General features: G+C 39.1%; 1 long non-coding RNA gene across 1 annotated transcript in view; it reads right to left on the bottom strand.

Moving 5' to 3' along the window:
• Positions 1-15,504: 15,504 nt before the first annotated feature.
• The window catches only part of LOC107982689 (uncharacterized), an 86,758-nt gene continuing 77,156 nt past the window's right edge, over positions 15,505-25,106 (bottom strand). The window contains exon 5 of the long non-coding RNA XR_001730143.2: positions 15,505-17,425. This is a non-coding gene — a long non-coding RNA (uncharacterized LOC107982689). The remainder of the gene's footprint in view (positions 17,426-25,106) is intronic.

Below are 25,106 nucleotides of genomic sequence, written 5' to 3'. Positions count from 1 at the left end.
CATTTTGGGAAAGTGTGGGTGAAACAGCTGAAAAGCGTGTGTTTAAAAGGTGCACTAAAAACCTGAGTCCACCCAAAAGTGTGCACCTTCACATGACTGTATATTCCTGCAGTTATGGAAAACTTGTGATTTCCTTCCCATCCCCTTGTGTGGATTGCTCCAGCGCATGTGTTTGAAAAGCCCCAAACAGCTGATTGGGCTGTCAAAAACTGTAGCCACGGGCACACAGGTGGCTAAAAGGAAGCAGAATTGGAAAGCAATTAAAACTTTGCAACTATTCCTTTTTTCTTATGATATTAAACAGGGCTTGAATTAACAGTTGGGTGAAGAGAGATAAGAAATCTGCTTGTGTGTACATTGGTATCTCTGCATGCGCACATATGAGGTACAGCACATCTCTTGTAACCGCATCTCCCCCTATGAACCCACTCGATCTCTTCGTTCATCCGGTAGGGCCCTTCTATCGCTCCCGCCACCATCCCAGGCTCGGTTGGCGGGGACAAGGGAGCGGGCCTTTTCTATTGTTGCTCCCCGGATTTGGAATTCCCTTCCGGAGGAGATCCAGCAAGCTCCCACCCTGGCTTCCTTCAAAAAGCTGCTTAAAACCAGGCTCTTCCACTGCGCCTTTGGATAACCGCACCCATAGCTATAGTAGTTGCACAGGCCATCTCTTTGGCTTGAAACACTGCACTTTATTCCTCTGCCCCAAAGCATCTTAGAATATAACATTGCACTTTAGTTCTAATGGCCCCTCCAGGCCATCCTCTCCTCCATCCCAGTGGTCTTTTTTCTTCTTCTGTGATTCATATGTTATTTGAGTGATTATATTGTTTCTGTTTATGTGATTGTTTTAGTAATTGTTATGTTTTTTCTTTTTTTGTATTTTTATAGCGTTTTATAGTGTTTCAGTGTTTTATTGCACAATGTTTTATGCTGATTTTATATTGGAAACCGCCCTGAGTCCCTCCTGGGAGAGAGGGCGATATACAAATAAACTTTTACTTACTTATTTACTACTTAGAGAATAAAAAAATCCACCAGATGTCCCCCATCCAAGTTCCATCTTTATCCGCTTCAGAGGAAGGTGTGAGGATGGTGGGGGACCATTTCCTGGGACTGACAGGTCAGTGAGTAGACTTACTATCAGGTCCTAGGATTTCTTGCCCCACTTTTAACACCCGCATTTTAACACTGTCTGGAAGTGCCCTTCGTCTCCTTTTTTTTTATATCAAGGACTGATGACATAATGAATGAACAAAACCAGTTGATGAAATGTACAGAGAAATTTAATCTAGAAATTATCCCTGAGAATGACTGGGTCAGAAGAAATGATTAAGTTGTTCTCTGTTATTATTATTTTTCAGTTTGTGCTGTCATCTCATGCACCATTAGGACGCTTAATCCCCATTCCTTAAGCATGATTTAAGCAGTCTATCCGTGCACATGATTACAGACTTAATTTTTTTTTTATCTTCAAGAGCATGATTCCCTCCTTCATTCCATCCCTTGCCCTTCAGCTTTGGAGATGTTTGAATAAAGGCCACTTTCTTCACTAAAGGAAAATGTCTAGATGAATAACGCTAATGTTGTCCTTTACTCATAGATAATACATTCCAAGCATTTCTTCCTCTTTTAAGAAATGTCAAAAAACTTTCCATGACAGAATGAGCATTTCTGTATAACAGCTTTCACAATGCCAATGGAAGGAAGAGGACAGTACAGTTATAGAAATAATAGCTATATTCTTTTACCAGTTATACAGATTAGCATTTTTATAACTACAGGGTTTTTTTTAATTAAAAAATCACATTTTTCAATTTTAGCAAGTTATCAGACACTGGGATAATATTGAATACATCTTAGGACATCATCATATTAACAAATTTCCCCATCCTAGAACATTTTGCAGATGCAGCCAACACGGAGCCGGCTGGATCCCATCACATGATGCACAGCTACTTCCAGTGGGGGCTCCATGCTGGCTGAGTCAGTGAACTGTTCTAGGATGGGGAACTCTCAACATGGGAGACTACATGTGTCCAGATTGAAAATGCTGGGGACAGTTCAAGAACAAGCCAGAAAGGTGATGCGGGTGATACAGGGCATTGGGGGACTAATTTGCCCCGCTGCCCCATGATTTGCCCTGCTGCCCTACGGATTCCTCACATCAAGGACCTCCATATGATGCAATCCTTAGACAATCCTATTTTTGCCTTGGACCTATAAAACTAAAAGAACAATACTGCAAAGACAGGCATTGCCATCCAGCCAATTAAAAGGGATAAGCAACTGCTGAAAGTTTTAAAGGGCATATTGTCTTCTCATGTGATCTTAGAGGGCTACCCAGATTCTCATGGGTCTTCCCATTTTTTTCAGCTGTTTAATTGTTATAGGATGTGTAGGGCAACCTCGCCATGTTTGGGGAGCTCCTTGATTGTTTTAAGACTGGGAGAGGAAAAAGTATAATTTAGATGCTGAGGGTCTCAAAATCAGTTTTGGATGCCATGCTGCTAAATTAAAGGAAGAAGGGGAATTAAGAATTTGATGAAGGAAAGCTTTTACTATGGGCACTAAGGCAAACTTACTACCTCTTTTAGGAGCCAACTCAAGATTTTATCAAAGTGTGCTTATTGTTTATTGGTATATGTAATTTTATTTGCTTATGATTTGTTTTTATTGTTGAGTTTTATATTGTTTGTTTCCCGGGCTTGGCCCCATGTAAGCCGCCCCAAGTCCCCTCAGGGAGATGGGGCGGGGTATAAAAATAAATTATTATTATTATTATTATTATTATTATTATTATTATTATTATAAACTTATCAGAGTTTTCTTGGCAAGGCTATATGCCGTTGCCTTCCTCTAAAGTTGAGCGAGTATGACTTACCCATGATCAACCAGGGGGTTTCCATGGCTGAGAGCAAAGATTCAAACCCTGGTCTCCAGAGTCATAGTCCAACACTCAAATCACTGCACCATGCTGGCTTTCATAGTAGAAGGAGAAGAAAGAAGCAAATACTTAGAATCCTTTATTATTTGCATAAACCACAGTAGAAAGCTTAGGACTGCCAGAGTATAAACCCTTAATTGTTGTATAGAAAAGGAAATATTAGCAGATGCAACACCAATTGAAGTTCCCTCCCCTGTACAACCTTTAAAGTAGTTGTTCATCTTTGGTCCATCTGGTGTCCAGAACCCATAATTCCTAATATCTGGTAAAATGGCTGGAATTTCTGGGAGTTGAAGTCCAAAACAACTGAAGGACCAAAGGTTGGGAGCCACTAGAATCATAGAATCATAGAATAGTAGAGTTGGAAGAGACCTCATGGGCCATCTAGTCCAACCCCCTGCTAAGAAGCAGGAAATCGCATTCAAAGCACCCCCGACAGATGGCCATCCAGCCTCTGCTTAAAAGCTTCCAAAGAAGAAGCCTCCACCACAGTCTGGGGGAGAGAGTTCCACTGCCGAACAGCCCTCACAGTGAGGAAGTTCTTCCTGATGTTCAGGTGGAATCTCCTTTCCTGTAGTTTGAAGCCATTGTTCCGTGTCCTAGTCTGCAGGGCAGCAGAAAACAAGCTTGCTCCCTCCTCCCTATGACTTCCCTTCACGTATTTGTACATGGCTATCATGTCTCCTCTCAGCCTTCTCTTCTGCAGGCTAAACATGCCCAGCTCTTTAAGCCTCTCCTCATAGGGCTTGTTCTCCAGACCCTTAATCATTTTAGTCGCCCTCCTCTGGACGCTTTCCAGCTTGTCAACATCTCCCTTCATCTGCGGTGCCCAAAATTGGACACAGTATTCCAGGTGTGGTCTGACCAAGGCAGAATAGAGGGGGAGCATGACTTCCCTGGATCTAGACGCTATTCCCCTATTGATGCAGGCCAAAATCCCATTGGCTTTTTTAGCTGCCGCACTGCTGTAAAGGAACACAAACTGTCTCCCATTATAAGCCTGACAGCCCTGCTAACACCTTCTGCTGGATGTATAGATAAATTGAAAAATTGGGAAAATAAAATATGGAAGAAATAATAATAATAATAATAATAATAATAATAATAATAATAATAACAACAACAACAACAAAAATAATTGTGCTTTAACAAATGAGAGCTTAATAATATAAATGCTCTAGAAAACATGAAGATTACTTTCTGGTCACTTTTAGTTTCATTTTAAGGGACTACTGTGGCCCAAAAAGGATTTGAAAACAGGAAAAATAGTCCTCAGTTGGATTTCCACCACTGCATTAGAATTAGCGACATTAAGTAAATATAATTTTATAGACTGGGCAAAAGCAGCTATCCAGACTGACAATTTTATTTGATATGGAAAATCCTGAATTTTCATATCATCCACCAATTGATGTCTCATATTGCTATTTTTATTATCCCCAAAGAATTATCAGCATTGTGACATAGTCCTTGATAACCTGGTAGGCCAGAATCTAATCTTGGTTCTGGGATTTGCCTTCAATAGCACTGTTCATGAAATGCTGCTTGGATTACCAGAATCCAGGTGTGAAATCATGCATTGAACTTGATATACAGACAGTCTGACTTTCACATGCACACAGAGAAAACAGAAGAAAACCTAAGGAGTCAGAAAGAAAACTGAGCATGAATCACATCTTAAATCCAGAGAAACCAAGTCAATTTCAAACATAATTTTCTTCTTTGCAAATAAAAAAGATACGTGTTATCTGCTTTTTTAAAGGAAATCCATGAATTTTTGTAGTTTTCATGAAATACATCACAGCCCATGTCTTGCTGTTTTTCTTCATGGCTGGCACTGTTCTTTATTTGCTCAAAGGCACCAGGTGTGCATAAATTGGTAGGAACAATATTAAATATTTGTTCATATCTAGTGCTTCCTTTTGCTATCTTAATCTGTGTGCTGGTGAGTGACTCATCCATTCATAAACTTCTTCTTTGAAAACGTGGAAGGTAATTGGTGCATAAACTATCCCAGAATACCATGTTAACTGGAGTTTTATGAATCAAATGCCACATCATTTGATAGAACCACCCATGTGTTCACGTTAACCACAACAAACTCATTCGCAGAGCTATAAAAGAAAGCAAACTGATAAGCACTCATTGAAGAGATATAACTGAAGTTTACTGTGGCATGACCTGACCCCCAACATGTAAAACATGGATAAATAAACACATTTCCCTTGCAACTTTTAAGACCAATTTAAATTTCAAAGAAAACTCAGAAGATATTTTGAACTAAAGGAAACAGATGCCATTACTGCTGTGAAATGCATTTCCACCCAGCAGTTATATGGAAATCCAGTCTTGCTGGAACACTAATGAGACCAAGAGAAGCAATAATAAGACTTGTTCATTTGCCTGATATCAGGATGTTAACTGCTTTAAATATTTCATGTTTTATTTGTCTTAAGATGTGCTACTGAAAGTTAAATTATCAGTGGAATACATACACTCCAATTTTATATTCAACCATTAATACAATGCAATCTCTTTATCCATGGATTCAATATCCACAGTTTCATTTACCTACACTTCAAAAACATATTTTCCACTGGAAGTGGTTGTGGGCTTCTCTAGGGCCTCCAGAGTGATTCTATGGTATACTTCCAGCCCAAGTATAGTCAAAATATAGAGTTATCCATTGTCCATGTTTTCAGATATTTACAAGGAGACTTGCAACATATCTCATGCAGATACAAAGTTGACACTGTATATCAAATCTCTCCATCTCAATATGCTTTCAGTTAAATGTCTTAAGCACCAAAAAAGTAGATATTCTAATGAGTAACATGTAAGCCTAGTCTGGATACATCTACATTGTAGAATTAATGTAATTTGATAGTGCTTTTACTGCCACGGCTCAATGCTATGGAATCATGAGAATTGTACTTTGGTGAGATACCAGCACTCTTTAATGATAATAATAATAAAACTTTATTTCTACCCTGCCACCATCTCCCCAACAGGGACTCGGGGCGGCTTACATGGGGCTGAGAAGGCTTAAAGACCTTGTAAAATTACAACTTCCATGACTCCATAACATTGAATCATGGCAATTAAAATGCTATCAGACCACATTAATTCTACTCCATAGATGTATCCTCAGTTCTTGTCAAACCTAGAAAAAAAAGCCACACATATTTCTTCTTATTTTTTCTACAATATAACAAATCCCCTGGCTGCGGATTTTAGAGAAGATTGATTTAGACTCCAGGGCTGAGATCCACAGGAATTCACAATGTCTCCCAGAGGATTGACCCAAGACATTTTGCTCCCTGAAATTAATTCCTTTCTATGTACAGAAGCTGATTGAACTGGCAGTTGATTTCTATGGTGATATCGAGACAATATTCTGCACTGCACTTGAGACAAAAAAAATGCTCTGGGAATGTTTTAAAGGGATTATTTCCCACACATTGGTGATGCAACAAGACAATAAAATGTATGTAGTGGTAACAGCAATGCTTCACAGAGAGTGTTGCTATTGTAATGAATTATATGAATGCATTAGTTTTCCAAAGTAATTTTCAAAACTCCCGCATGATTATCAGGCTGGAAGCTTAGACAATTATTTTGGAAAACAAATGCATTAATATAATTTATTATATTAATTCATTATATTCTCAAATGGTAGAAGTTTAGCTTTGGCAGCGGATGTCTTTAGGTACTCTAGTAAAGGCATCTGCTACCAAAGCTACACTTCTACTATTTGATACCAAAAAGGAGTTATTCATAGCTATGAATACATCTTAGTTAATGGTTTAGAAAATATGATCATTCTTTTCTGACAAATTATTTGGGGGGGGGGGGGGGGAACCTGATAAAGTGATGCCTGGGAGGCCTCTGATTCTTTCACTGGACTCTGAAACACTTAGGACTTCATCAGACTACACTGGAAGTGTTCAGAAGAAGAATTCAGTCTAACTCAATTCTGTAGTAAGAAAGGGTTTTTACCTACCTTACAATCACACTGTTTAGTGTACTCAGTTGTCTTGCCTATTTTTCAATAAAGAGGTTTCCACACTGCAGACATTTGGCCCCTGTCTCAGTGCTTTTCGGTACTTCAACTCCCACAATTTCCAGCAGCCGAGAAGGAGAGGGAGAGAAAAGGGGTGGGAGGGAATCCCATTTGGAATGGCAAAAGCACTGGCCCTCCAAACACAGGACACAGACAAATCACGGAAGGAAGGAAAAAGGTGCCCTAAAAGGTTATTTTAATTTTTTTGCAAAGTAGAAGCATTATGAGGTAGCTTACAACCAAACCTTCCTGCTTGGGGAGTAAAAGGAAATTGCCCAAAAAAGTTTATTTTGATTCTTTCCCCAATTTCTCCTCCCACAAATTGGGTGATTCTAACCTGAGAGCAACGAGGGCCACTTCATTCAAAATTTGGCAAAACATCCAGAGTTTTGAGAAAAATCCATTTCTTTACCTCTTCCTGATACATTGGGAAAAAATGCTGCCCTCAACATTTAAAAGACTTTAAAACTGCACTTTAACCAAAATGAATGTGGTGGACCCACAGAATACCAGATTTTAAGTGTAGGACTCAGTGAAATTTAAGTTGTGTGATGAAGTGGTTAGTGTTCAGCCAGGTGGAGCAGCAGCTACATTCTGAGTGGGGATCCACAATGTTCCCAGTGTAGTGTCAGATGTGCCTCTTAGCACTATGCTATGGTCTTGACCCTATAAGTTTCCCCAACTGCATTAAAACATTGGACAGCTTCACACAGTCCACGGGGGCAGTGCTGTTTTGCCGGGAGTCACTGGCAAAAGGGAAGGCCTTGTGGCACCCCGCGCACACTCCCTCCTTCCCCATCACATGGTGGGGATGGGACAGGGCACCAGATGGAAGAAAGGGCAGTGATGCGTGTTGCCCCACCACCCTTTCGCCCATCAGATGGGGAAAGGGGGAGGAAAATGTGGGTAGCTCCATCTGAGTTATGCAAAAAACATTTTCCTCCTCATGGTGGAGGAGGAAGCACATTCTGACACTTCCCCTCCACTTCAGGAGGAATGTGGTTGTCTGATGGTGCTTGGCAAGCCCCAGCCAAACACTGGGCAAAAGCACCAAAATGGGGCTATTTAGCCCTCTGTGAAGAGGTTCATTAATGCTGGATTTGATGTTCCAACTGGTTACTGGTATGAAATAAGGCACACTACCCATTATACAGTACAACCCATATCTATGCGGGATGTGATCCTGAACTTCATGTGGATACATGAAACTTCATTTTGTAATGAACCCTATTGAAATAAAAGGACTTCCAGTTCAACAATACCACAAATTTGAGCTGAAGGACCTAGGAAATGCCAAGAGAGGACATCTTCTCTCAGACATGAATAAATGAAGCCATGAATACTGGTCCCATGAATAAAGGAACTGTACTGTATATTTAATAAAGGTATGGGATTTTATTTTTAGAAATGATATGGCAACAAATACCAGTTTGTATGGTTCTTCAAAAGGATACATAAAAAGAGACTCCTTGCCTTTAAATGCTAAAGGCACGTCCTTCATCTAGGTAGCTACATCGGATAATACAATAGTGAACTACTTGAATGTTGGACTGATCCAACAAGGCCATTCTTCTCAACTTCTGCTTTTAATTTTAAAAGGCAAACAAATTCTCATGTTCCTTAATCTTGGCATAATCATATCTCGCCATCCTTAGTGCTTAATGTAGCCAGTTACATACTTAAAGACGGCATGCTGAAGAGTACAGTTGACTTTTGCTCTGTGTAATATTGAAGAAACAGTAGTCCTTTATTGAGGAACCCTTATGGAGGAAATGAAAGGCACATTCAATGAAATTTAGCTTTCAATGCAAAAAGGAGAGAGATTAAGGGAACACTGCACATTGGAAAGTCTTGCTATTTAATTTGCATGTAAGCTCTGATTTCGTGACCAAGGTCTGAAGAAAGGAAAAGCCCACTACATAGTTTTATTTTCTCTGGAGGCGGAAAAGTGGAGAGGTCAAGATAGTGAGTTTGGATTAATTAATATTTGCAAAGAGGCCTTGAACCTGAAGCCATAATAAATCAATCTCATTGGATTTATAGTCTCCCAAATTATTCTGCCTCTATCCAAACATCTTTTGCAAATGGGCCCTTTAAAGGACCTTTTCAGCCTTGTCTTGACTTTTACAATATTCCAGTGTTGCTGCAATCAATTAGGGTTTAATTTACAAGCAAGAAGCCACATTTGTTGCTCCTTTGGATCTATCAAATTAAAAAAGATTACAGTTTATTAATTCAAATATGGACACACACCAATGTCAGAAGAGTTCACGGCCAGGGTAAAGACAACTGTTAATGTTGCTGTTGTGTTGAAGCAGAGAGCAAGCTAGAGCTGGTAAAGAAGGACTTCTAGTCAAAACAACATAGTCTATTATTAGTGAATTACTATAAACAAGCCTATCTTCTTCTTGGGTCAAAATAACTATGGACAATGGTAACATGGAAAAACATGAGGTAAACTACCCAAAGGAAAATAGGATTTTGAACATTTTATCAAATGCGAAGCCCAGGAATTATCTATGAGCAGAAGTAGGAAACTGACCTTCAATTTTATTTGGATCAGTCTTACATCTGTTTGCTTGAGAGTCAATCAACTAAAAGTGAAAAATAAGTATGTTTGGAGGATACATGATTAAGGCTGCAATACTTTAATCACTCATTTCAGAGTAAGCCTGTTTTTATTATACACATATAATAATAATATAGTACTGTTAAAGGTCCCAGGTTCAAATCCTGGGAGCAGAGTGAGTGCCCGCTGTTAGCTCCAGCTTCTGCCAAACTAGCAGTTCGAAAACATGCCAATGTGAGTAGATCAATAGGTACCGCTCCGGCAGGAAGGCAACGGCGCTCCATGCAGTCATGCCAGCCACATGACCTTGGAGGAGTCTACGGACAACGCCGGCTCTTTGGCTTAGAAATGGAGATGAGCACCAACCCGCAGAGTCAGACATGACTGGACTTAACGTCAGGGGAAAACTTTACCTTTACTAAAGACAATAATTAATTAAGGGGTGTCAGGACTGATGGAAGAGCAAATGGAAAGGAAATATGGAACATCACTATGACATATGACCACTGCAGCATCATTGCTATATGCACACAAATGGAAGAGTGTACTAATAATAATTTCAAATGGCTTTTATAATTGAAGGACTTAGCTGAAATTGATAAGTCATCTGCTTTGTGACATGTTTGAATGATTGTCTTTTGCAGAAAGAAAAATAATATCATAACTGTAGGTTTGAATTAGTAGGAAAGTGTGAAAAGTATTTATTATCTGGAGATAAAAGCTTTAATGTACAGGCATTCCCCAAATTATGAACAAGATTGGTTCCGAGGTATGTTCTTAAGTTGAATTTGTATGTGAGTTGGAACAGGGACATTTGTAAGTAACTCCAGCCAAAAATATATATTCTTTAGCTTTGGGTAGCTCAGGGAATGGTTAACACCCCTGTGGTGTTGTTTGCTGTCTGTGCCCTTGTTCAGAAGATTTCACCTCATTTTCTCTCCCTGTGATAATTGGATTTTGGAAAATTTGGCTTTTTTGTGGAAACAAAGATTGGTGATAAAGCTTCCATGGATAACTCTTTCAGGATTGAATTTCCCTTCTGAGGGGTATATTTCTCTGACATCCTCTAAGAATCATAGAATTGGAAAAGACCACATGGGCCATCTAGTCCAGCCCCTGTCATGCAGAAATAGCACAATCAAAGCACCTCTGACAGATTTCCATCTGGCCTCTGTTTAGAAGCCTCCAAGGAAGGAGCCGCCATCACACTCCAAGGCAGAGAGTTCCACTGCTGAACAGCTCTTATAGTCAGGAAGTTCTTCCTAATGTTCAGGTAGAATCTCCTTTCCTGTAATTTGAACCCTTGGCTCCAAGTCCTAGTTTCCAGGGCTGCAGGAAACAAGCGTGCTCCCTCTTCCTTATGATATTCTTTCACATATGTATACATGATGATCATGTCTCCTCTCAACCTTCTCTTCTGCAGGCTAGTTCTTCAAGATGCTCCTCATAGGGCATGGTTTCCAGACCTTTGATCATTTCAGTCATCCTCCTCTATTGTCTCACCATCTCCCCTGTTCTTAACTAGGAGTTGTTTGTAAGTCAGATGTTTGTAACTCAAGAACTGCCTGTATTAAGATTTATAACCACTGTAAAAAAGTTGAAATCCATTGTAACCTTTCCTCCTTTTTGTTTTTGACTGTGTTTCTTTTTCTTTCTTCTTTCTTCATTTTTTGTTCTATCCATACTTTTTATGTATTTTGAAACTTTTTTGATAATAAATTATCAAAAAGGAAAATGGGAGTTGTCATTTTGCAAAGAAATCAAGAGTATGAATTTGTCACCCTACCCTTACTCTTAAACCTGTTCCCTTCCACCCTCACCCCCCAAATCTGTACACCATGGCAACATATAAGATGAGTACTAAACATTAACAAAGTTTTACTTCCTGTAAGTATATTTGCGCTCATATTGCAAACATGGAAGGGTGTACCAGCCTTATCAGTTAACTATATAGATATAAGAAACAGTTGGTAGGTTTCTAAATGCCTTAACTTAATAGCATGCAACTAGAAATACTTAAGCTCTGGTACCTGAGGTGACTCCACCTAAAACCTCTGATAGAAGAAAACTAGAACTCAGTGAAATTTGTTCTCTACTTCATGAAAGGGACTCAGTTCAGTTCAGTAAAGCACCAAATATATTTTATGAAATGTGCTTGGGCTTCTTTTTATAAACCTTAGGTGCAAAAGAGCTAAAGTCAAGCTTATTAACTCCCATTGGTTTCAGTGGGAAAGTCTTACTAAAACAATGAACTCTAAACCAGTTGTAGTCTTTAAAGATAAGGCACATTCCTGCTAAAATAAATTACTTTGGAGTCTTTTGGTTTCAGTAAAGTGTAAGCATATTTTACCTTTTCCTTGCAACTCAGGGGTTATAAATTCCTTTAAAATGTTTTGACTTTTTTTTTTTTACTAAGGAAGAAGAGCTCTTGGTTCTGTAATAAACTGAAAGAGATGGATTATCTGTATGTATACTTCATGGATCAGAGTACATATGCAGGTATATTTCAAAATATAACAAGCATTCACGTGAAGGCTAAGGAGCATATCACCAATTAGAGTTATTAAGAGCAGATTCAGAAGTTTCCTCTTATTAAATTTGTGGCTTTTTCCAACCCTGTAAAGCAATTGGTAAACTTCTGGTTCCAGCACAGCAGAGATTCCTACAGAGGAATCTTCTCAAGAAATGTATTGGGTCCCCCAAGGCATCTCTATGGTAACTTCCAGGGGAACAATACCAAAAAACTGCCTGGAGGACCTAGCAAATTCCTAGAGAAACCATTTTCTCCTGGGTGCAGGTAAGTGAAACCATGGATGTGGGTCTGCAGTTACAGAAGTCTTACTGTAAACAGTTTTTGCTTGCTGTTTGGGAGCCAACTAGGATCCCGTTTCTTGATCCTGACTTGTAGGATTTCGTATCCTTCCCTCACCCAGCCTTCATGATTGATGGATGTTATGTGGTGTCTTCCTCCCAAAGTGAGACCTAAAACAGTTTACAATTTTCATTATAAAGAAAATAGTTAAAATAATATATGGCACATACCTTACAACAGCAGTAAACAAAATAATCCAGTTAAAATGTTATTTGAAAACATTGATTTAAAAAGTATTAAAGTACATAAAACACAATTGATGTATTAAAATAGCATATCTTTTACTGCATGAAGTCCTGTTTAACTGAGAAGGGCCTTGCCTTCTGAAGGGAACAGAGCAGAGAGAGGGTCAACTGGGATTCTCTGGAGAGAGAGTTCCATCACTTAGGAGTAGTCACCTTGAAGGGTCTCTCCCATGACCTCATCAAATAAGCCTGGTAAGGTGGTGAAATGGTGAGAAATATCCTACTGAAAAGATCATAACAGCAGTGGGAGGATGGGTTTGCCTACTAAATGTGTGAAGGTGTTCACTTAACTGATGCAATGGATAAGTGGGAGGTAGTTTTGGATTGGCAACCTAAATTCTTTCCCTACCCCCACCCCAAGGCAGTGGGTGCTACAGACTGTGGGTGCTTCCACACAGAATTAAAATCCACACTGAAGAAGGTTTAAATAATCCACTTTGATGTGGGTTTCATTCCCCACATACTCACCCAAACCCCAAACTTTCCTAGGGGTGGGGGGTGGGGGTGGCTACATGCCATCCCAAGACAAATCAGGATGGCATGCAGCCATCCCCAAGCCCCCAGTTAAGCCCAAAAAATGTACTTACAGGGTCCCTGGCGGCCATAACTCCTATCGGTGCATTCTCCTGATGTCAGAAAATGACATGTGAGGAGACGGGAGGGGTGGGGCAGAGAGAGCACTAATAGGAGTTATGGTGGCCAGGGACCTTGCAAATATGTTTTCCGGGGCTTAATCAAGGACTTGGGGGGAGGGATGGCCTCCATCTCACACCCTTGGGTGCAGGATGACAGGGGAGACTCACCCCCGGGTAGTCCCAGGACTACCCGGGAGTGAGTCTCCACAGGCCCAATACCCCATTAGATGGGGCATTGGGACCAGCTCTAATGGGGTATCTAATTAATTCAGAACAAACCAAAGAAACCTTGGTTTCTTCTGAAGTAATTTGTTTTTACCAGAGGCATTGGTCACTACCTTGAGGGAGGGAAACAGGGGGAAATGGAGGGAAGAGAGAAACCAGGCCAGAATGGAGACCCCAGTGGGAAAGATAATTGAGCTCACAGGAAGGTTTTCCTTTCCCTGTTCAAAAGACTGGTTACTTAAGTTATAATTGAGTAACAGCTGGCAAGGTCAGCATAGGTTAATGGGTCAGATTAAGAGACTATCCAGAGGCATCAATTACTTGGTGAAGCTTTTTTTTTGTTTTGTTACTAGAGTGGGCCTCTCAGTAGCATTCAGCTTGAAAGGTAAGAGATATGAACTCCTATGGGACTGCCTGCTTTCTCATTCAGGGCCAAGTGGCTTTCTGGACTATGCTCCTGTCCATATCTGGGTGCTGAACTGGTATGGTTTCTTGTGCTGAATGGCATTGTTTCTTAGAATCACAGCGGGGCCTCATCGTCCATCAAGTCCAACCCTTTGCTCAGTGCATCTCCAGCAAGTGCGTATCTAGGCTCTTTCTGAAGATGCTCAGAGAAAGAGACTCCATCACTTTTCTAGGCAATTGCTTCCATTGTCAAACCTTACTTTTAGGAAAGTCCCTGTAATGATCAATCAAAATCTGCTCTCCTGTAACTTCAAACTAGCAGATCTGGTCCTATGCTCTGGAGCAGCAGGGTACAGATCACATCACCCCTCCTTCTCATCACCAAGCTGAACATGGTCAGTATCTTTAACTTTTCCTCATATATTTTGTTCTCAATATCTCTTATTATCCTTGTTGCCCTTCTCTGACCCAACTTGTCTATACCTGTCTTAAAATGAGGCACCCAGAACTGAATGCAGTACTTTAGATGAGGTCTGAACAGAGCAGAATATAGTGGAGCTATTACTTCCCTTGATTTGGAAACTATGCTTCTATAAATATAGGTTAAAATAACATTTTCTATTTTGCTGAGGTATCACACTGCTTGCATACGTTCAATTTGTGATCTATAATAAGCCCAAAGGCATCACTCAGCAGTATGTAGTATTATTATAGCTGTTCATTTGAGCTGGGTGGCTTTAGTGTAGAACTTGCATTTGTCCATATTGACTGTGAGCTTTTGCCCATCATACATTTTCACAATATATGATGAAGAATATGATGGCTTGTTTACATCATATCTCATTTTTCACTGTCTTTAGACACTATTTATAAAACATGGTTGTTTTTTAAGTATTCTGCATGTGCACAATAAGAACCAAAACTATGAAGAAAACAAGTTTGGATATTATACAAGTTCTGGAAATGGAAAAAAAAACTGAAGTGGAATTTGTCATGTCAAATACCAGATATAAAAGTAAAGATATAGCTATTCAACTATAGATAAAGTCAACTTCTTACATTGTCACAATAGTGCTGCTAATGCCTTTGAAGCTGTGCTGCTTTGATCCTAACCAGGTGATAAATGTATTATGATTTAAATGGGTCGTATACATCATGTTAAACTCCCTGACAGGTTTAAGCCGGCAAGGTCCCTGGGTGACAAACAGCAGCCAAGTGGAAGCCTCAGATTTATTCCATCCTGTGCAAAGGACAGCAAGACAGTCTGGAGGTTCCTCTGTTAATAGGTTGAAAGACAGACAATGTGCTGACAGATGATGAAGCTGCTGGAAAAAAAACTCTTCGGTTTGAGGTCTGGCTGGAAATTAAATACAAGGCTCTACAAAATGAATAATTTTCTGCTGGAAATAACACCCAAATGTTTAATTTCAGAGAAAAGTCTGGATGGAGGATCCACTCAAATAGTCAATTAAAAATCTTGGTTTTGCATTTTGGCTCTTAATTTGTATATAAGGAAGCAGGAAGAGGAGATTTAGAAAAGAAATTAATAACATTTATTTTATTGGTTTTTATTCTTTATTAACAAAATAAGGATACAACTGTTGTTCCAGTAGTGAATGCTACTTTGGAACTAGCACTGACAAAACTTCTGCATGGAATCACCATGGATAGGATCACAATACCATGACTACAATAATATCAGGAACACTGATACCTCACTGATCCCTAGAATCTTGCAAAGAACTCATATCATTAATAGCTCAAAGCTCACATTTACTCCAGAGATAGATGGAACTGCCATGGAATAAAGGCAACAAGAAAATTTAAATAGCCTCTCACTTATAGGATAGCTGCAAGTGAGATGCTGTATGAGCCTAGAACTCTTCAAAGCCCATTTTTGATCCATAGGATCAAAAGGAATTTGTAAAGACACAGCCTTTGTTGGAAAAATGTCCAAGGCTTCCATAGGAATCCAACTGGAATCTTTTAATGAGTCTGGAGAAGATGAGGAGGTAAACATGGTCTCTTCAGTTTGCCTCTTACACTATAGTAAAGCTTTGCACCTTGATTTCAATGGCTTCTCTTTCTTCCAGATATACTAAATCAACAGCATATATTATTAATGCCAGTGAAACTGTTTTTTTAAAAAAAGGCAAGGAAAATAAACAAATAAGGATTTCACCTATTGTCAGTTACTTATTTGGGTTCCCCTTTTTTCAGTTGGTGGACAGAGGAAGATCCCATAACTTCCCTATCAGCACTGATACTGGAACAGCAAACTCAGATTAATAGGTTGTTGGGAAAATGAGGTAGACCAACAAGCAGAAGATTAAGAGGCAGTTTGGACAGAAGAACCATACTTCTTTGCTCTTTGAATGACACCATAAGGGATGAGGCATCTTAGTTCTGAACAGTTAAAGCTATTTTTTTTCTAATTTCTGGAGAAACTAGCATGGTTTTTCAAGCCTATTTTCATGTCTGTCACGTCTCATTGCTAGACTCCTGAGTCTTACTGAAGGGGTTGCCCAGGGCAAAACAGTTAATATTTTTTCTTATTTCTGGAGAAACTAACAAGCCCAATTCTATTTCTGTAAGGTCTCATTGCTAGACCCCTGAGTCTTACTGGAGGGGCGGCCCTGGGAAGGACTTAAAGAGCTCATCCTCAGTTGTGGCAATAGGCTAAGGCCTACATTTCACTAATTATCAACTAGTCCCAAACCACCATCAATCCCAGTAGCCTTTTAAGTTTAGACAGCAGCAAATATTGTCAGAGAACTTGTGTTTTGTAAAAAGTTGCCAGTAAGACAAATGAGCCAAGAAGTTTGCAGCACATTACAGGGGTGGAGGGATCATTAGAGGGGATTCATACACATCTTCCAAAAATACTTTTGCATGGACATAAATGAAATGGAAGTAAGCCAGACAGGGTATTTTTTTTCTTTGCATGTCATTAGAGATGGATTATTCAAGTACTATATAAGGTATTTTATTTTGCTTCTATTTTTGAAAAGGGAGAACCTTTAATCACATAAAGAGCAAATGGGAAACCCTCCCTTTTGTTCTGTCTTTTCTTAAAAACAGTCTACATTTTCAAAATAGTACACAGCTGGGGAAAACACATTTAAAAACCAGTCACAAACTAATCTACTTTCAGTTCTATTGTATTTATTTAGTGTTCTTTCTTTTATATGACACACACTGATATCTTGCATCCTAGCAAATATAACTTTCCTCTTTTATCTCCTACACCTGCCACTAAAACAACTGACACTGTAGCATTAAAGTCTTATTCCTCTATGAGCAGTTTCATTGTACCAGAGCCAAATACAATCCACACCCCTACAAAGGGCAAGTAGATTGTAAAATTGTGAGAATGGACATTCCTGAATACAAAATAGCTTCTTGCAGTGTCAGTCTGTAGAAACACATCTGTAGTCTTGTTAATAATGCCATTCAAAGCTTCCCTGGAAAAAAAAGAGTGGATAGTGATTATTGATAGATGAACGAACAATATCATTTGTAGAGTACTTATAAGAATGCGGATGTCAGCTACGTAACATCTAAGAAAGCTGAAGTTATGGAACACAGGTTTGTCTGGATGCTTATACTGCACTGACGTGAAGGCAAGGAAATAGTATTGGTTACTTCAGTCAGGTGCATTAAGAAAGGATTCATAAACATTTGAAGAACAATAAGATCTCTGCATCCATGAGGGAGACATTCCTGGCTGGATTGCATTTATGTGCAATCCAGATGAATACCATTGAATTAACTCACTTCTGATCCTAGCATACCATAGACTTGTTTTGCAGAACAACTCTATGGTATCCTGGGATTGTATAGTTTTTAGCACTGTTTGCCATGTTGAGTCTCTTTTAAGAGAGAGAAAGTAGCATATAAATACATATAATAAACAAACAAATAAATAAATATAGGCAGTCCTCAAGTTTAAACTTAATTACCCATCTATGGAGCACAAAGGAGGAGGAGCAGTCACCTGTAGGGCCTGTAGAATGTTTCTCTTTTCGCCAGAACACCTGGGAAACTACATTTGCAACAAATGCAAACAGGTTGCTTGTTGGAAGGGAAGATCCAGCAATTGGAGACCCAAATCTCTACACTTAAAGAGATCAGGGAACTTGAGTTTTACTTGGACACAGCCCAGCAGACTGTTCTAGATGTACAATGCACATCAAATGAACCTACAGAGAATGGTTATGAGGAGGTCACTTCAAACATGAAGGAGGTCAATGCTCGGAGGAATATAAAACATGTAAAAAATATGTAAAATATAGAAGGAGGGGGTCCAAACATCATCCTGGTAATCTGGAATTACAGAATTGGTTCAAAGTTCTTTACTCGATCAGAGATTATGAGGAATTAGAACATGTTGGCAAGGATGAGAGGTTCTTAGATACAACCAGCTAATAATAACCAGCTTTGGGGGGGGGGGGGATGTCCCATGGTCTTAGATGTCTCAACACTAATGCACAGAGCATGGGGGGAAAACAAAATGAACTGGAACTCTTAGCACAACAAAAGAGTTACGATGTAATAGGTATCACTGAAACCTGTTGGGATGAATTCTATAATTGGAATATAGTAATACAGGAATATGATTTATTTCAGAGAAATAAACAGGAAAGGAGAGGGGTAGGATAGCATTATATGTTAAGGATGTTTACACCTGGGAAGTGATGCAGGACTTCAATCCTGACAATCAGGATGGGAGTATCTGGATAGAAATTAAGGGAGCAAGAACTCAAAAAGACGTAGTTGTGGGGGCCAACAATGTGTTGAAGCTGCTAAAAAGCCAATGGGATTTTGGGCTGCATCAAAAGGAGTATAGTGTCTGGATAGAAGGAAGTCATGGGGCCTCTCTATTCTGCTTTGCTTAGACATCACATGGAATACTGTGTCCAATTCTGGGCACCACAATTCAATAGGGATATTGACAAGCTGGAAGGTGTCTAGAGGAGGGCAACTAAAATGATCAAAGGTCTGGAGACCGTGCCCTAAGAGGAGCATTTTAAAGAGCTAGGTATGTGTAGCCGGCAGAAGAGAAGGTTGAGAGGAGACATGATCATCATATTTAAATATTTGAAAGACTGTCATAAGGAAGAAGAAAAAAGCTTGTTTTCTGCTGCCCTGGAGCAATAGGTTCAAATGACTGGAAATGAGATTCCACCTGAATATTAGGAAGAACTTCCTGACCATACCGACTGTTCAACAGTTGAACTCTCTGCCTCGAAGTGCGGTGGAAGCTCCTTCCTTGGAAGCTTTTAAACAGAGGCTGGAGGGCCATCTGTTGGGGGTGCTTTGGTTGTGCTTTTCCTGCATGGCAGGGGGTTGGACTAGAAGACCCATGTGGTCTCTTCCAACTGTATGATTCTATGAACTGAAATGACAGTCTTTTATCCACAGACAATGAGTTTGGTGGATTGTGCCTGAACAGATCTATAATATTACATTTTGTGATGCTGCTTTGCTGGACTGATTTCTATCCAAGTTCTGCAGTGTGGTAATGAGAAAAGTCATCACATAGTTCAATCGTGTTATAGTCACACAGCTGTTAAAACAAAAGATGGCGAATAAATTGCAACTCTGGGAAATGAGGAGGAAGCTGGAAAAAGATAATTATTATATTAATATGTAGCTATTTGTTGTTACAAACCATGGTCGACTCTTTGATCTCTTGCAATAAAAGGAACATGGCAATCATTGCGTGGTTCATGACTTTAAACAAATTAATGCAATAGTCTCTTCTATATCCAGAATAGCATGTAAGAGATGAAACAGAAACTGATATTCTTCCACTGTTATAAGGTGTTTGTGTTTTGCCTACAGCAAGTTTATTCCAAGCTCATAAGAGGTCAATGTCGCATAGTGGTTTAAGCATTGGACTATAACTCTGAAGAATAGGATTTGTATCCCTTCTTGATCATGAAAGTCCAATTGGTGACCTTGTGCAAGAAACACGCAGTGATATGATCACTTTAGGATTGCCATTAATCAGAAATGACTTCAAGACACACTATCACAAGAGAGATCATATGGTATATTTGCCATTTGGTAGCCAATCGGGGCCTTTTGTAAGGCCTTGTAGCTCTGTCTCCAAGAAGGATATGATCAGAGCATCAAATTCAGAGATTTGATGAAACGGTGTGCATAGAACTAAAGGGCAGGAAAAGGCTGCATATACCTGAAAATGTGGCAAGAGGGCTTTTTTTCTCAATGCATTCAGGGACAAAAAAATTGCAGCTGCCTCATATTTGCGGAGTTGGGAGGGAATGTGATCATTAATGTGCCCTGAGGAAAGTAATATGTCCTGCTGACGCTGGACAATTACCCATTCACTATAGTAGGAAAATGTCTTAATCCGGCATCAAAATGCGACAGAGTTGGGGCCAAGAAACATCCTTGGGAAGAGCATTCTACAAACAAGGGGCCACAGCTAAAAAGAACATCTACCTTGCCATTTGATCCCCATCACAAAGGTTTTCTTAGGGAAAGCACATGGATGAAAGCTTCCAATGTTACTCACAGGGCAGGAAAAGTTTCATGAACAGGAAGAGGCAATGTGTCAAGCATGAGACTTCAGAAGTGTATGTGGCTTTATAGATTAAAACCTACAATGCTTTACAAATGTAATGATTACAAAGCAAGATACAAAAAAAATTAAACACATTTTACAATCCTCGTTTCTTTATATTTTAATAAAGGTACTTCAACTCTTTGTTTTGCAAGCAGATAAGAATTTCATTTGAAAAATGTAATTGTATTTCATATTTTGTTTTTAGTTTATTGTTGATTTTATGTTTGCTCTTTTTTTCCTTTTTGCTTGTTTGGAAAAGAAGAGGTTGTTGATTAATTATGAATGTACATACTAATTCTACTTTGTTAAAATGCATAAAATGATTGCTGTTCAGTGAAGACAATATAGCCTGCTGCCCACATCCACCCCGTGAACCACCTTTTTAGTTCCCCCCAAAACCCAAAGATTGAAGAATAATTTGTGGGAACTGGAGTATAATTAGGTATTGATTTTGTCAGAGGATTGCCCCAAATGTGCCCAAATAGTGTGTAAATATAACAACTTTCCCCCTTCCCCTTCCACAATTTTCCATACTCAGAAAACAATCATGCAGATAGGCTGAAATGGGAACCAGAAGTGACATGATACCGTTTTCATGTCTTAATGGCACTACAGTGTGACTAGTGGAAGGTGACATTTGGCCCATCCTCCCCTGCCATACAATTACCCACCCTTGACATATGTGGTAATTTTTAAAACACATACATAATTTAAAAACATAGACATAAAACACATAATCAAAAGCATTAAAGTTAACTTTTCCAGGCATTCAAATATACAGCTCCCAGAAATACCAATACTCCCAAAGGTAGTACTCATGCTGACTGGGACATCAGAATGTGGTTCCCCAGTCAAGTTATATGTCAAAGGCCTTTCTGCATAAAAAGGGAAGGTAAAAGTCAAGCAGCCTGGTTTTATGCAAATTTCTACAGAATTAAGTCTCGCTTTGCACAGTGAAGTTTACCCCCTGGTAAATGCACTCAGGATTGCAACTCTCTACCCCTTTTCTACAGGGGTGGAAAAGACAAGCTGAATGTTAGGAATGATCAAGGACAGGGTCCAAAATAAAACAGCACTATCCACTGTGTGATTATTTGAAGTTTCCACACAGAATAAACTGTGCAGTTCTAGACCTCCCACTTCAAAGAAGGCACAAGAAGGTCCAATTAAAATCACCCAAGGAACATTTCACTTTTTAAAAATGGGAATCAGTGGGTAGTTTAGTTTTCTTCTTCTAGAAATGTGCAGTGCAGAAGAGGCCCTTATTTGTTGTCATCTGAACCTGAATTCCAAACTTAGAGGAGTTATAACTACACATCACATTTTCTTTTTTTGATTATATGAATGCAACAAGACAGGGTTCCCAGTTTAGATTATGGGATATCATAATTCCTGGATATTTCCTCCTGATGGGACAAGCAAAAAATGAGCTAATGTGGGGCATTTATTAACATAGAAATCACTTATGGTGGCCAGCATTCCCTGGAATTTTGCATGATTGTTATGTGTAATCACAGCCATTGAGTTAGAATGTTGCAATGTCATTTAGTATAAATTGATAGTTTGAAAGGTTGGGTGAATATATGGAACATGACAATCCAGATGCTTTCTTTAGAAAGAATCCCAAAGCTTGGAACATTGACTTTTGGAACTACAACTCCCATGATCCTCTAGCCAGAATATGCATGGGAAGCACATTATATCCAGCTTCTACTTTTTAAAAATGTGCAGGTGTACTTCCCACTATTAGACAGTATAAATGAACAGCCATCACACAACTAAATTACATAAAAACACATTTGCTTAACATGCATGGTATCACAAATATTATATAAATACCTTTTATAAGAAATCTAAAAATTGCCATTTTGCTTTTATACATTTTTAAAAAATGGAAATAAAATTTTACTAATACGTGCAAGAATATTAAAAACCTGAAGGACCATTTCTGTTCTCATGCTAGAGCAAAACTATGGGAATTACTCATTCTCTAAGGCCATTCAATGAATTTAAAAATAAATACCTTTAAAAGGTCAGAAAGAGTTCAGAGGCAGATGGTGGAAAATACTGTTTTGCTCATCACTGATAGCAATAGAATGAAGGAACAGTACGGCAAGTTTTGTGAAGGTTCAAAACTGTTTTATGAAGACTATCTCAGTAGTTCTTACAACATCCCCATAAGGGCAGTATTAGTTTGCTCAGAACCAACATCAAGAAGTAGGCATTGTTTGGCACCTCCTAAAGTCCACACCTTTGCAGTGGACCCACATCTCCAGAAGGGCTTCACTGGACCCTCTTGGTCTAGCAGTTCCTTCCGTTTCCTGCTTCACCCTCCAAGTCTGCAAACTTCACTTGCGGTTATCTCTGTTCACTTTTTAAACACATTTGAACTTTAAGCACACTATCTCAGATTGAATTCTTTGGCAGCAAAGCAGGACTTGAGCTACGTTTTGCCAACAGGAACACTATTGCACTGAGACACATTTGCAGGTAGACGTGCATAAAAATTAGCTGTACTTTGTACAGTGGGAAAGCATTCAAATTGGTAAGAATTACCCCTGACCTGCCTACTTTGGTTTGCTGTGTCCTCAACCTAACCCGAGTCCTTAGTTTTATCTATTGCTGGAATGCAGCCTCTGAGACCATTGACCAAAACAGAATTCTGAAAATGGTTCTGCATCAATGCTCCAATTGAAAGTTCTCCATTTGAAGGTGTCATTTCTTTGAAAAACTGTTACACCAGGCCTGTGTTAAAGACAAATAATAAGAAAAACAGGGGGCAGGAGTCTTCAAACTACCCATCAACTGTTGCTACTGAATACCCATCTACTGAATACCCATCCACTGTTGCTACCCATCCACTGTTGCTACTGAATAGGTACACAAGTATCTAATCACACTATTCCATAATATGGTGCACTGTATGCAATAGGATTTTGGAGAACCTTAGAGATGAACTGAAAGAACAAAGTTTTTGTAGACTGTGGGTAGCTCTACACATACCCTTTATCCCAGGGCTGATCCATAGTAGGAAATTTATAGTAACTTGCAACTTTTTAAATGCAGTTCAAGGCCAAGTTAATCTAAATCATCTCTGTACATCATTTAGCCACCAAATCACTCAAATCACTTCTGACACACACACACACACACAAAAAGCCACAATGGAGTGGATTCACCTCTTTTTTAGGATAATGGGTCAATATAGATGTGCCCTGTGTCTGACATCTCTTGGCATATCCTAGATCCTCTAGCACTCCTCTGTGGTATTTGTGGGCCAGCAATCCTATTATCCTCTGTTTTGCTTTTCCACATGAATTCCAGAAATATATCCCCTGATGATGATCATACTGTAATTTTTTCTCAGTGTGCAGCTAGACAGTTTGAAATTTAGCATTATGCAAAAATTATGCAAATTTATGCAAATCCCTGTCATCTTTTGTTTTGATTTTGTTCCTGCTTCTTGGCAGGGGGTTGGACTGGATGGCCCATGAGGTCTCTTCCAACTCTACTATTCTATGATTCTATGATTCTATGATTTTTTGCTGCTATGTCAATGAATGCATGGATTCCTTCAACTTTCTAGAATATCTAGAAAGCTCCAGTATTAAACAACAATGAACTAGCATGAAACCAACAGTCAACCACTGCTGCAAAGATGCTCCAAATCCAGTCTAAGGAGGGAGGCAGCAGAGTGACATTGTCAAAATTCTCTTCAGAAACACACTCCGTTTCCTTTTTTGCATCACAAATGTTTGGCTGTGAACATTCAGCACAGCTCGAGCTAGTACAAACAGCCAAGCACGTTCATTATTTAACATATGGACAATATAGGCAACAAAGTTTAAATTTTCAGTGTAGAGAAGATGACAGGATATACTAACAGTTCCCTATTGAAAATAAGCAGAGGGCTTTTGAGAATCTCCTTGTAGTCTTTCCACAACCGACCCTGTTAAATCTTCCTTTCTAGGAAAGGTATTCACTAAAGCAGTTGTGATGCTGAAATAGTACTCCTCACGGATACAGGAAGGAATTGTAAACTTCCCTTTCCACAGAAAGGCTCACAAAGAGAAGAATGTACCTGATTATTTGCATTTATTCGGTCTCACATAAAGGACAGTTGAGTCACTCTGTCTAAAGTACCACAAAATTAATCTTTTAGCCCATGTTCAAAGATATTCAGTTACACAGAATTATGACTTGCCTATATGACCATCGTCTCAGCAAACAATCACTGAGTGTTTGAACACAGTAGTCATCTAAGGATATCTTAGAGCTTAATCCAGATTCATTAATATTTCTCAAGTGCAGGAGATCATCATGTCAACCCCATTGCTGTATACAAATGTATACATGCATATGCACTCTTCCAACAATCAGCTTCTCAATTGTTTACTTAGGGGAGCTAACACTTTGGTTTAAAACATCTTAAAATGCAGACACCTAAACAAGCAAAAAAAAAACATTCAATATCTCCTAGTAATTTTAAACAAGAATTGATTGTATTTCAATACAGTTGTTTAGAAGTAAACTCCCTTGAAGTGGAACTC

This window comes from Anolis carolinensis, chromosome 1, assembly GCF_035594765.1.
Source record: "Anolis carolinensis isolate JA03-04 chromosome 1, rAnoCar3.1.pri, whole genome shotgun sequence".
Taxonomy (NCBI): domain Eukaryota; kingdom Metazoa; phylum Chordata; class Lepidosauria; order Squamata; family Dactyloidae; genus Anolis; species Anolis carolinensis.
The sequence above is the reverse complement of the archived record's forward strand: the minus strand, read 5'-3'. Positions and strand labels throughout refer to the sequence as shown.